Source organism: Atractosteus spatula, chromosome 19 (genome assembly GCF_055471065.1).
Source record: "Atractosteus spatula isolate fAtrSpa1 chromosome 19, fAtrSpa1.hap1, whole genome shotgun sequence".
Taxonomy (NCBI): domain Eukaryota; kingdom Metazoa; phylum Chordata; class Actinopteri; order Semionotiformes; family Lepisosteidae; genus Atractosteus; species Atractosteus spatula.
In genome coordinates, this window is record NC_142724.1 from 246379 (window position 1) to 260948 (window position 14570).

Consider the following 14570-nt stretch of genomic DNA (forward strand, 5'->3'; position numbering starts at 1 on the left):
CTAAAATTAAACATCAAGCTGCTTTTTTTCTCATATTAAATTGTTGCAGATAGGGAACGAGATGTCATGGGTGCTTACAATGTTCAGTAAGAACAGACTGGCAGCAACCAAAGTAACGTTGTTCTCCTTGTGAAGAGGCAGAAGAGACTCCTGCCATCACTGAAGACCTGAACTCTCAGTTCAATTTATTCTGATGTCCAAACAAAGCTTCTGTGCTACCTGGGTATAAAAAAGACAGGCTGACTGAGTAATGTTGGTAGGCCATGGAGTCAGTCACTATATTGTCAGCACACAGACACTGTTTGCTCTGAAAGTTAAGAAAACAAGCAGAACAACCACACCTGAAGACACCAACACAATTGCTAATCAGCAGACTGTAGCGTTGAGCCTGTGTGCGGTGCATCTTACAAAACACAGGGCCTTTGTGCCCTCAGTAGGCCATGCTGTGTCACAGAAAAATTCCCTTCCGCTGGCATGACACCCAGAAACGTTTTCCATCCCTCTTCTCTAAAATGCCTTACGAATTCCCCCACCACAAGCAGAGAACAAGAAAAAAAACACATGCAAGTTTCATTTTAGTCAAAATTTGGACATTTTCTCAGGTGACCAGGAATTGTTATACCCCAATTTTAAAAGATTTTCTCTTTAAAAAGTCTGAGTTATGTATCATTAGTAAAATGATTAGTCTTCTGGAGCATTTGAGAGAAAGCACACTGCTGTGAGACTTACCCAAAATGAGGAAGGTCTGACAGTGCAGCGTAGTAATACGGGTGTCTAAGATAATAAAATCTAGTGAGAACAGATGCACTGAAAGGGCTACAAAACAAGAATTGAGGAAGTTCAGGTAGGATTTAGTAAGATTTGAGGAAGTACTGCTCTTGACTGACTGTGAAATTCAGGTTATTATTGTGCAGGTAAAAAACAATAATAATGTTGTAGCTAATTAATTCCACCTGATCAACATGTGTTCTCAATTACTTTTATCAACTTCCTCATTCAGTATAAAAATGAAGAGACAGACACGTGTTTTTCAACTTAAATAAAATTCTTCCTTAACCATCACCCTCAAAAAACATGTTCAGAGATGTATTTCTTTCTCTTTCCCTTGATTAAAATGTTCATGATCTGTATTCAAATTCTTTTAGCCACATTGTGGTGGTGATCTCAATTTCTGCCTCAGACAGCTCTTCTCACCTGCTGGCGTTTAACCATCAGGAGAGTAATGACAGAGCTGTGGGATTGTGGCATCTCCAAGGCACAGCCAGCACAGTCTAACTACATTTATTCCACAGGAACTGGCTTTTTAACATTAAATCTAAAATGGAAAATATATTTTTCCAGCTTTTAAGTTAAAATATTTAATTACATTTCTTCTTAAATTTAACAAAAACTATTTTGTTAAACAATTGCCAAGTAGTGACACTGATGCAATGAACAGCTAATTAAGAAGAGCTGAGAGGAATTAGAACATAGTGAGGCCTATGTCTGTGGCAACAGGGAGCAAAGGCTGGTGCAATGGGCCAGATTAAGATCAACAGAGGTTCTCAAAATTATTATATTATTAATAAGCCTTGATATGTTCTTTATTAATAATCACTGCTGGTACTAAACATCTGACAGTTAAACATCAATAAAAGTCTGACCTGGATGCTTGAGGCACAAGGTGGAACTATGAGTCCGCCCCAGGACACACACACCCTGGACAGGCCACCAGTCCACCCCAGGACACACACGTCCTGGACAGGCTACTGGTCCGCCCCAGGACACACACACCCTGGACAGGACACCGGTCTGCCCCAGGACACACACACCCTGGACAGGCCACCAGTCCGCCCCAGGACACACACACACACACACACCCTGGATGAAATAAAAGGGGTATTTCTTTGTATATAACTCAGTTTCAGAAAGGTCATTGTATGTTAATCTTTTCAGAGATGAAAAAAGTACATGTAGTTCAATCACTATTTTTCCAAGTTTGAGTTGGTTTTTACATCTTGTTACTAAAGCCAGCAAAGAGCTGTTTCTTCCTGGAGTATTAGTTAAGAACTTGTCTAGTTGTCTTGACTTCTACTACAGGGCTAGTTTTCTCTTCTGCATTTCTTTGACCTGTGTTTCTTGTTTTGTTATGTCTCCGGTATGCACATTTAAGCATGAGGATATTTCCACAGAAATTGTAAAGCTGTTTCAGTGTATGGCATTTACATAGTTTGAGTATTGCAACACTGTATCATGAATATCTTAATGTTCTTAAATGCACTAAAGTGTGTATTTTTACTGGAGTTCTCTGTCTTGCAGTCCTGGGAATGCTGCCCTTAAAAGCAAGCCACTAACAAATAACAAAGTGGGTGTGTGCTGCTTTAGTCTTGGAGTTTCTTTGCCACATTTCCACAGCTTCAGCCAAAACAAGTCCTCCTGTGCTTCCTTGAGAATGCATAGTGATTATTTGCTACCCGAAGGCCCTGACTGTGAGCAAAACATTTTTGTTCAGAATTAATAAACAAAACAGCTTCTGACCATTCTTTGAAGAAATATATTTTCACTAGCAGGAAATGTATCAGGCATGTAGCCTGTTGCATAAAGTGTATTTATACATTTCTTACTTTAGAATTAAATATATTGACAGACACCTGAGAGCTTGTAGACCAGCTAGTTTATAATTCCATTTGGTTCTAAGCGCTGGACCACTGTGATGCTATACAGGTGAGTATAAGAAGGAATAATATTTACTGATTACTGCAGCAGAGCTCCCTCTCAGAGAAGAAGGCCCAGCCAGCATCTCTTATTTGATTGTCTCTCATCTAAAGAGCAGCTTATTTGAGTGAAATCACCTCACAAGCATCCTAGCCACACTTGACTTTGGAAAAACCCCAGGAAGAATGTGGTCTCTTTCAATGTGTTACAGTATGTCATCAATGTATTCATTCACTCAGTCAACAATGGACTATAGGGTACTTTCATATAATTTGCAAAGAATAGGTTCTGTGTCAGTGGGAGTATTTTTAAAAGTAAAAGAATATTTACTTCAATAGTGTGCAGCCCTGCTGCTCCATGTTGCTTGGTGCAGCCTGCCAGAGCCCTAATAGTGCTGACACTCTCACACTGCCAGAGCCCAAAAGTGTCTGCGCCGTTCAGGGCCATTTCTCCTCAGCTGGTGATTATGGCAGCAGGCCCTGGAGAGAGATAAAGCACTTTCTGGAGCTCATCACATCCAGCAATGTGCAGCGCTTCAGCACAGTGCATCGCAACATGTGACACAGGCAGCTCTGACACAGACCCTGGTGCCTGCTCCATCATTGAACATATTCATGTTGCCTGGCTTAAACTTCTCCTTGGAAACTACCCCTCAGACATGGAAGAAAGGAGCAGGACCAGCTGATGTTGTTAGCAAATTATGATGTTTTAGTTCTTTATTTTCACTATTAGCACCTAATAATGCACAAGGCATTCTGTGAAGTAACTTCTTGGCCATGGAGAGCACTCCTGCAGCAGCCTCTGATACCTAACCCTTCGCTCTGCATTTCCCTTTGTTTCCAGTCTCCTGTGCCATGAGACACCCTGCCTGGGTGGAGCATCTGTCCTGAATGACGTTCCTGACTTCGGCCCGAGAGGTGAGTTTTCTAGAAGTGAAGTCAGCATGGCTGCCGCACACCTCCTCTGCTCCCTTCCCTCCAGCCTGAGAGACACACCTGTTCCCCAGCCCACATGGCAGCAGGCGATACTCACGTCCGGACCAGGAATTGTTAGGTGAACAGATCTGTTGTGGTTCAGACTGAAAAACATTAAATATTCCTCACACCCACTGTACAAACTGAGACCAGGACAACTAATGTACTTAGAATACTGGAGGTGCAAGATAAGACAGCAAGTCCAACCCTCCTGCATGGTCAACAGCAAGCTGACCACACAGCAACACTGGGGCTTGTTTCCTCATGAACAGGTCACATTCCACCTGTCTGCGTGGCTGTGTAAATAATTACACATTAGTATGTAATTATTACTGCTTCTTATCTTTTCACAACAGTTTTGAAATATTTGTTTAATGAGTCCCATTCAGTTAGAGCTAGTGCGATCAAAAATAATAACATGCCACTTGGACACAGTCAAAGCTGCTTGTAAAAACCACCTGTGAGATCGATTTTCTTGTGTTTGTCATGCAACTGTTTTGCTATACACAAAACAAAGCAACAGCGTTCATTGTAACATTTATAAGGGTTATAACTTCTAGGTAAAAATACCATGCATGGTCAGGGGACGCTGCACCATGCTGTCAATGGATTCCTGACTTTTGCTAGACTGTATTTTGTCCATAAGGTGTTTTATTCAAGCAATGGCTTGAACCAGGTGCTTCAGTGGGGCTTTTTATAAAACAGGCAGTTCCTTTGTGAGACTTTGACAATGAAAGTCTATCGTGAGTTGGCTTGTCTGGTTAAACAAAGCACTGATTGATCAGTGAAGACCTTCCTCTCTGTACAAGCCAAGCGGAAGTTATTCTACAGGAACTTGTTACCTCTTTCAGGTTGTTTTCATACTGATGATGACAATCATTTGAAGAACTTGCAGCAATGAACACTAAAGGAATCATAAAGCTTTTCTGTGTTTCAAGACAAAACAGTTGAATAGGAAGATTGTGTGATGTGTCACATTTTTTCCAAAGCTCTGCAGGTAACGCTTTTGTTAAAAAAGGAAGTCATTATAGATCAGTTTACGAGCTCTGGAGTCTCGCTATCAGGTCACCATCATGGATAATTTATCGTGAAGAGTCTGCAGAAACAATGCAGTTGTATTACACCTCCCACTGCATTGATATCAGGCCCTGCCTGCAGGGGCTCTGTGCATCAATGAGGTGTAACATTTCAAAATATAATGGATTTCGCTTCTGATTTACAGGACATCTTTTAAACAGTTAAAACAGTTGTTCTTCAAATGGGAAATTCAAGTTTTGTTTTTTTTTCATATGAATTTTCTTAAGAAAGTAAAGGTCAATCAAGATGCAGAGCACCCAAGAAAAGATCTTTATTTGATTTTGGTGTTAAACAAACGTCCTGTTCTGAAATGCTGTAGTAAGTGAGGACTTGGTGAGTTCTAGGCAGGGGGTGTGCGGGAAATGGTCGTGATCGAGCACTGATGTGAGTCACTTTCTGAGTTGAGATGATATCAGCCCATTGCACTTTCACACACACACACACACACACACACACACACACCGGTGTCAGAGACAGTGAGTGGGTGCCCACACAGTGAATGAGACAGGGAGAGAGGATTTTGCTCATCAGAACTTAGTTGAAACACTTGATTATCTGTCTGAAGCAGTGGAGCTCTAGAGCTCAAGTTTGAGTGGACTCAGTTCTGATTATAACCTGCGCTACAGCCAGCTGCTGGCCTTAGTGTTGAAGACTTCTGCGCCAGAGCAGAGCAGCTGGCTGTCAGAGGTCTTGTGGACTCGGGAGCCTGTGACTCTAGTCTGGTCTGGGAGAGGAGCTCAGCGGAGCAAAGGAGACACACCCTGCTGTTCCTTGGCCTCAGCAAGCTGAGCCATCTCATGTCCACCACAACATGGCCACAACATCAAAGCTATGATTTTGCCCACTCAAAAACAACTTAAATACGTACTTGTTTTTGTTATTGTTTCTTGTTAGAGTAGTTTGATCTAAATGTCTGCATTTCTGCCTTGTGGGGTCAATGCAAGAATACAAACTTTTAAACCAAATTTCTGTCTTTCATGGAAATAAATTCTATTGTATCTGTGATTTTTGCATTTTTGTAAAAACATGACCCCCTCAAAGGAAGCACTGACCAGAAAAGCTGTTTCATTCAGTGTCCTGTTCTGTCTGTGACATCATCAGCACCTCCCCCAGTTTTGTCCAGTAGGACTCATGATGAGCTTTAGAGCCAGAACTGAGCCTGATGGCTGCTGAGTTCATAGTGCTGAGAGAGATGAACTTGTGACTCCAGCTCCTGTAATGCCGTTAAAGCTGATGCTGAACTCTCGCTCCATGAACAAGGAAATAAAGAGGGAAGTGAGAGAGACTGGGGCTGATTCCTGGGTTACAGCCTCTGTGGAACAAGCGTCAATGTTGTCTCACTTCCTTTATTGTCTTTCAATGACGGAGTTTCCTGACCTTTTCACTTCTGCTTCTTCATTAACATGGTGGCAGCTAAATATAGCGAGTGGAAGAGTTGGTTTTGTAAATGCAAATCTGTCTCCCTACGTACGAATCGCTTTTCCATTACTGTGTCAGGCAATCAGTGAAATGGCAATGGAATCTGTCAAAGCTGATGACATAAATTATTACCTTGTAACACTGTTTCTCTATTTCTTTCATGTAAAAGCCACATGAGAGTCTCAGCTAAACCACTGAAAACCTGGAAGCATCTCAGCTTCTTCTGCAGGTGTTTCAGAAGACAACCCAGCCAGTCAGTCATCCTCCTGCCACTGTCCGCAGCAAACAATGTGAACACCTGTGGCTGACTGTGCGCCTTCTGAGAGAATCCTCCTGCTCCAGAATCCAGCAACACCTTCCACTGCACCAGGATATGTGGGGGAACCCAGCCAGAAGAGCCTTTCACTCAGGCGTTTTGTACCCACCTACCCTGGGCCTGGTGTCTACTCCCAACCTCACTCCCTAGCTGAGTGTGAGCTACTGACTTTATTTTACTTTAAAGACAGACAATGTGGCATGAACAACATACACTCCAAATAAATGTCCCCTTCTGGTTATTTAGTCCAGATTATTTGATTATTTGGGACAGGTGAAGTGAGTTGTCCTGCAATTTATTTTCAGCAGGTTGTGTGTCTCCGAGGGGGTCACTGGCCAGGTGAGACTGGAAACTGGGGGAGGAAATGCAGTCTGAGTGGATTATTGCCTGCAGCCCAACAGCATGCTTTTATTGCTGCCTAATGTTCTCCACTGTCGTGACCCTGATGGGTGGAAAGACTGTGCTCCATGGTGTTCTTTGGCTGCAGAGAATCTCGTCAGTGACAGCGATTGTCCCTTTACCCTCCAGTGCTGCTCCCGGAGCCCCTGAATGCCTTCCGCTCCTGACTTCCTGCCTCACATGTTCTTGATACGGCTCTTGATTACGATCTCACAGACAGAAACAGCTGAGTAAATGGAAAAAAAATATTTAGGATATAAATATATATTTTTCCTTCCCTCACAATTTCCCAAGGTAAATGTTTATCTTGCTGTACTGTACATAACAATTCTAACATTTGAACTAAAGATGAAAAGCAAACAGCACTGGGAGCTGGAGATATATGATAGGTTTCCTGAGAGAACCAGAGACCTTTTTCAGCTCCTCTCTGGCTGTTTTTCTTTCTGCTCCAGAAAACAGCAAGTGGGAGAGCTATCACTTCACTCTCGTAATGTATCACAGTTGGTGACTTTTATGTTGTTGGCCTCCAAGTATCACATTCATATTGTCTTGAGTCACGACAGCACAAACTGTCGTCAAATTATGAAACTTGTGGTTGCTGAGCTACTTGTCAAATAACTGGAAAGTTGTGAAGTTACCCCTGTTATATCACATGAGGAGCAAACATTTTTCTAAGGACAGGATCCTCTCTAGTCTTCTCTAATCTTACCAACCAACCTATTTAGTCTTGGTCTGTGAAGCTCGATGAGACTAAGTGGATATCTTCTCCTGTTACAGGAGATTAACTCAAAGATCTGAAAATCACAGGGAGGAAATTACATGTGTAAAGTACAGTGGTGTCTATTTTTAGTCTGATAAAATCTAAACTAAACCACTATTTTAGATATGCTTGTTACTTATTATTTAATAAAGTCTCCAATTAAGTTGGCTGAGAACCTGTGGGGTGACTTTGAAAGCACCTCTAGTGTAATAGAAAACAGGACCTAGCCGATTCTTGAGCACTGTAATGTAGTAGCAAACCGTGCCTCTGTGTGCTGTGCTCTGGGAATGAAAGCTGTTGAAAATGATTCACAAAAGGCATCACCACTGTTGAGCGTGTCTGTGGTGCTGAAGGTAACAGCACTAATGCCTAATTTATCAGTTCAGACAGCTTCAAGAGTTTATAGAGCAATTAAGTCTGCAGGAGGATTCTTAACTGCTGCCCAAATCTCAGGCAGAGCTGCATCTACTGATGTGGGCTTGGTGTTCTCCATCTCCGCAACACGTAGCTAATCAGTGCCGCCCTGCAGTTCAGCTCTTATCATTACTGGAGGTCAGCTGAGTCACTGTTAGGAGTACTAATTCTCTAACTTTTTGCTAAAGCTATATATTCATGGCTGGGATTGGGGTTTGAATTTGTTGACCCCACAGAAATCCCCAGAAGCAATAAAAACGTATTGATATTGTGAAGAACCCCAGCTGTATCCCTTTAACACCAAAGCTGTAAAAAACAGTTTGTCTTTCCCACTTACTGGACCACAGTAACACAGCCCGCTGTTGTGTAGCTGTGAGCTGTATGGTCTTGTATGCGTCCTGCTGAGCCTGGCAAACAGACCCACTGCATGCGGGTGAAGTGTTTACACTTCTCCTTGCTCGTATGACTGAATCAGCAAAACAATTCTGTTGGAAGGGTTCAGAGGTCACAAATCTGAGGTGTGTGCTGTGGTAGCAATCGTCAGGTATTTTGTACATCATCTCTAAACAGAGAATGGAATGTAACTATCCACAATAATCTAGGGAGGTTCTTGTAAAACCCACAGCAGCAATCCTCAGGGCTGTTTGTATTCCTGCAGGCTCTGGGGAACAGAAAGGTGACAGAGCATGCATATGGAATATGATTAAGTACCATGCAGCTTGCTGAAACTCTTTGTAAACGCTTTTTGTGTGTGTCCTTCATTTTCCAGACTGGAAAGCTGAAAGGTTGAAGAGCTACAGGTGTGGCAGGATTTGTCATACTGTTTTTGCCTTTCACATTCTAGTGAAAAGACATTTGCACATTGTGATTCCTGGCAGTTTTTAGATTAGGTCATTCGAACAACATAAAAAGCACCAATGCAAAAGACAATCTAGAAAAATCTAAAACATGCTGTACAACTTCACAGAAATCAACAGACAAGTATCACGGTCTGTAGCACTGGGCCCAGTCACTCCCATCCAAGATCCTGTGCAAGTCTGCCTACATTACTGTGCCTGCCACTGGAGCTCTCAGAGGCACTAGAACACTCTGTGATAATGTCTCCGGGGGGGGGGCAGGACAATGGGAAGGCTTTCTATAGGTACAGTGAACACAATCTGAGAGGGCAGCAGTCCATCTGATAAAGAGACAAACACATCAGGGGCTGGGGAGACAGCAAGTCCGAACAAGACCCGAGTGATCAAGTTACAGAAACAAGGCTGATCTTCTTCTGAGTGGGAATTCCGACATTTTTATGATTAAATTTATTTGTGTTCTTCATTTCCATGGTTGTGTGTTTGCTCTTCCAATCGTGCTCTGCCCTGTTAAAGAAGAAATGCAAAGATGTTTTGTTCAGTTGTTTTGAATCCACTTTTTAGTTTTTGTTTGTGTGTTTTAGAGGGGGTAGCCTGCCCTCCTGGGATGGCTGACTGAGGAGGTGTAGAAATGGGCAGTGCTGCCACCTGTCAGCCAGAGCATGAACTGCAACCTTTTTGAGAGAGGGGATCAAGTTGTTATGGCGACTGCTAAGTTTTCAAGACCCCAAAGTCAAGCGGTATTGCTCTTAGAGATCACAGTGGGGGGTTGGGGGGGGTGGAGATCTCTCTGTGTAGCTTGCATTCCTCTTTTTCAGTCCATTAAGTCTAATGAAGTTGATTTATTCTGAACTTTCCAGAATATTCAAGACCTACCCTCTCACTCACCACCCCTCCAACTCAAACCCTCATAGCTTTGAGAATCAGCAAAACAGCAGACATCTGTATATGCAGAAGACACTGCACTCCCCTGCATAGCTGCTGAGCTGAAATATAAATGAATTGCTTTACTCATTTTAAAAGGTATTGATGCTGACTTGAGAGGCGCCTGTGAACTATGATACTGCTCACTCCTCTCTGACAGGTTCGACACCCAGGGTTGGTGTTGTGATGGAAATTAGTTCTTCAGCTAAAGCCCCAGTACTTCCCCAGAATTCCTTCCCCGGTTGCCATGACGGCAACCTCAGCCTTAACTGCTCCCGCCTCCCAACTGACAGGCTCTGGTGCTGGCCTTCTGGTGCGCTGAGAAGACGTGGACGAGCAGCCTTTTTTGGGCTTCACTGTTAAACAGGTTAGTGACTAATCCGTAATATCCATGTGACAGGGCAGCACTACTAGAGTTTTGAAAGATGGGGCAAACTTTGTACACTTTAACCAAATTCTAGGGGTTTCTCCCAGCAAAGAAATGCAAATCAGTGCCTTTAGACTTCAAAGGCTGGATGTTCTTGTCTGTAAGTCAGTGATGCACAGTTCTCACCCGCAAAAGCAGCAAGATCATCAGAGATCACTCCACCTGAATTCTTCATGTACCCAGCTGTGCCAATTAACTTAACTAACTAGGTTAACACTCTTCACCTGTTGAGGATTTAAATACATCTTTAAAGCCTTTTACATTCTAGATATTGTGCATCCTTATAAAATCAGTGCCATGAACAACAGATTTTGTGCTTGGCACATGGTAGACAGACACACTGTAGCTAAGACTACTATATGTTTTAGGCCTTTATCCTGCACAGTGTACGCTGGCCTTGGAGTATACTTTGTTACATGGTGTGCTGATAGGTGACTATGAGGCTAAGTTTTACCATGTGATCACGACTTGCTGGTAGTCTTGATATACTACGATGAACACTGGACAAGTGTGTTGCAACTTTGCCACGCAGTCTAGACCTTCTTTCAATGGCGTAACATGTTTGCCTTTGGATTTCAGTTCCTCACCTCAGGCTGTCCACTGCTCCAGCATGACCATGTCTTTCTGCTTCCTCATCAGTGTAATGTGCACAGGAGCCTCATCCTGGGAAACCTGCAATGGAAGGAGTAGCTGTGAAATGTGAGACTGACAGAGCCGAGTCAGGGTTGCCCCCAGAGCGTGCATCTGTATGGCTCAGGATCAGTCACCTGCAGTGCAGTGATGTCTTACACTCATCAGAAGACATGCATGTGCTCAGAGACTGCTACCATGACATGGAAAAAGAAGGATAATCTGTGCTCCCCTGCTGTTTCATGATGAATCAGTGCATTTAATGCACATCGTTCTACTACATTAGAGATTTCAAAGTTTGTGTCAAAGCGGTACACAGGCACACAGTGATACCTCCACAAAAGAATGAATGGTGATTCATTATACAAATAAAGCTTCTGTGTTTGATGTGGAACTTAGCAATTTCAAGCCTGCATTATCACCCTGCATACAGACAGACATTTGGATTTTGCCTTAGCTGTACTTGCTGTCAAACTCAAAAGGAGACCCTTGGACTGTGAAAACACATGAAACGCTGATTGAACTCTCAGTAAATTTACTCGAAATGTTTACTGCTAGAGCACGAGTTTCCCATAATCCATTTATCACTGTGTATGAGTCGCTGTGCTTGTGAATCATGAAGACTTTCCTAAAGGCAGAGACCAGTAAGCAGTCATTTGCAGTTCCACGTCTGTCGTCTGGATATGAAAAAGCCAAAATAGAGCTGTGAGCTGTTTGCCCATGGCTAGATCCATAACACAGGAGTGTATGTTTTGTAAACAATCACCTTGCAAATATTTGACAAAAATGATCTTATTTTCATGAAAAATGATTTCAGAACATATCTAGTCTTGACTAAAACTTAATTGTTTTCTGTTTCAAGTGAAATCTAGTTCATATCAATCTATTTTGACAGGGGTCTGAGTCACAGTTTCAAGCATTCCTGGTTACTCACACCCTGAGCTGCTGATCATGATTAAGAGTTTGGTCAAAATACGTTGCTCTTAACTCAACTGAGGCTGGATCCATCTACAAAACACACAGGCCGATTCCTTGTTTATCAATGAATTTAATAATCTCGGGTTTTATCAATATAGTTCCCTTATGACAAGAAAATACTTGCAAGGTTATTCTCTTTATTTATATAACTTCCATTCACAAGGGTGAAGATTTGTCTTAGGCTTCACAATAAAAAAACAAACAATATCGAACATAAAATAAATATTCATTTTAAATAAATGCTTTTGGAATCCTGGAATTTGATACTTTCACGCAGAACTTGAAACGTAAAATAATTATTTTCTGGTTTTCTGTGATGAGTACAAAGAAAATACTGTCACTTTTTAATATTTATTAATCTCATTTCCTTCTTGCTTTAAGAAGGGGTATCAATGCTGGCTCAGGGTTTGGACGGTATGTTTTTGCAGCAGAGTCCTCAAGACATGCAGCGCCACTGCCTGGATTTACCCAGAGCAGGCAAAGAAGAAAAGATGTTCATACATAATAAGTGCCGGGAAGAACAACCGTTTTCTAGTCTATCCTCACATTACAACCGTGCCAGTGCTGCAGTGCCTTGGCTTTGTCAGGTTTTACAGCTCTTTTCAAATCTGGAAGACACAATAGATAGAAGTCTGACCATAAACTTTCAAATTTTTGACATAATGGAAAATATTTTCATCCCTGGACACGTGGGGATGAAAATTCAGGTAAATGCATGGGCGAACAAACTATTAAATTGACAGATACTCAAATAATAATGAAGGGGTTTATTGTTTAAATGCTCCATACAGAAGGAACTGGTGTTTCTTCATAGTGCAGGAGAAAGCAGGCTTGAAGAACTGATAACGTAGTTAATAAACTGCATGGCAAATGGAAAATTCCTAGGCTGAAAAACTAGCCTCTGAATTCTGAATGGTAAAAAGAACTCCACTGCCTCTAATCCTTTGTTAGAAACCATTTTATTGACAAAGATAATGCTTTAGAAAACCTCCAGAACTGAAAAAAGAAACACATTCAGTGCCTCAACTCCTATTTCATCTTTCTAGCCACAGAAGAGCTCACCTGTCTACACACAATGACAGAAACTCATGAAGTGTGTCAGCTGTTGACCGCAGAGCCTGCCCACAACTGATTTGCCAGGCGTCGGAGTTCGAGACATTTCAGAAAGCGGTTACTGCCAGACATTTTACACCACCCCTGGCAGGCGTACTGGATCCTTGCTACTTTAGGAATATTTTACATGTTACTGCTTTGAAGTCCAGCCTAAGGAATGAGCACAGATGAGAGAGCTGGAGCTGAACAGCTTTCATAACATGACTTTAACCATGATGTCATGGAAAAACACCCGCTCCCAGGCCTCAGTGAGAAAGGTAGTGGATTTGGGATCCATGGAGCTACACTTAGCCAAGCTTGTAAATCACCCACATAATCGAAGAATTTAGCAGACATCAGTGGAAAAAACAGAGCTTAAAATGTTACCTGATCTAATCCAAGATGAAAAAGCATTTTGTCTCATTAACTGCAGCACACTGTGCTATCGAATGAATATTGAAGTACTGTATGTGGTTAATTGCACTACATGATTTATTTCACACTCTATTATTTTGGAATTTGGTACCGTTTTGTAAAGCTCAAAACAATAACCTTGATTCTAATGTTGCTTCAAGTGTTCATAGAGCTTTATAACTAGGTGTATATAAATAAAATCATCATACTCTCTAAATTAGTTTGTTCAAAGGGACCCTAAGCTGCACTTCTAGAAAGAAGTGCAGCTTATGATTTTTTTGTAAGTGAATAAGAAATTCCCTATTTTAGAGAACGCAGCAATCAATTTCTATATTTCCTCTGAGCTGTATGTGAAGAATCAGTAACATCACTCAATTAAGTTAGCAGTTGTCTCTCACCGTACAAATTCTTTTTTCCCTAAGATTGGAGAATAATGTTAGAAATGATTGGTTCTGGTTAACAGCCTGGAAAGATTATTTAAAATCTAAAACTCAGCTTTCTGAAGTTGATGCTGTTGCTGACATGAAGAAGACCTGAGAGCCAGCATGTGCTGCTGCTCAGTTTCCTTCCAGCACACAAGGAAAGGCGCCCACAGTCGTGGCAGTGCAGCTGCAGGCCCGTGCAAAACAGAGGTATCTAAAGAGAAGAGCTGTGCTAAGCCCACTCATTTCAGAACTGACTTATCAACGCATAAAGAACCAGCTTCATCTACAATGGCCGCCAGCATTTCTCGAAAAAGCCAAATATGAAGTTAAGTACACATCCTTTATAAGAAATGAGCCTGTCAATTCAAGTAAAGAGAAGGTAGGCTGTGGTAACATGTAGAAACTTGAATCTTGTGCTCTCAGTTCCATTGTGCTTTGTGTCTCTTCTCTCCCCTGAATAAAGAATTAAGCTGAAGACAATTAGATAAGACTTTCTTTGAAAGCTTTAACAAACCATCCCACAGATACAAAGTGTACTCACAAAGAATAAAGAGAGTGAAATAAATGTGACCAATACATAACTGAGGTTTGACATTAATAGCACACAGGTGGATCCCAGTGGACTGTTGGGCTATTCAATCCATTCCCCACTGTTCAGAAAACCTGCTGGACTTAACTGGGCAGTAAGAAGATCTTTGCTAGATTTTGTGACTAAGATATTACAAGACTCATAAATCCTGTATAGTCTTCACAGGTAAGAGCAACATGCTACT

General features: G+C 41.9%; 1 long non-coding RNA gene across 1 annotated transcript; it reads right to left on the bottom strand.

Annotated features, from left to right (window-relative positions):
- Positions 1-726: 726 nt before the first annotated feature.
- On the bottom strand, positions 727-7018 carry LOC148817760 (uncharacterized). Its single transcript, XR_016094502.1, has 3 exons — positions 7002-7018; positions 3025-3173; positions 727-774 (listed from the first exon to the last, which is right to left on the bottom strand). It is a non-coding gene; the product is annotated as an uncharacterized LOC148817760 (long non-coding RNA).
- Between the last annotated feature and the right edge of the window lie 7552 nt (positions 7019-14570).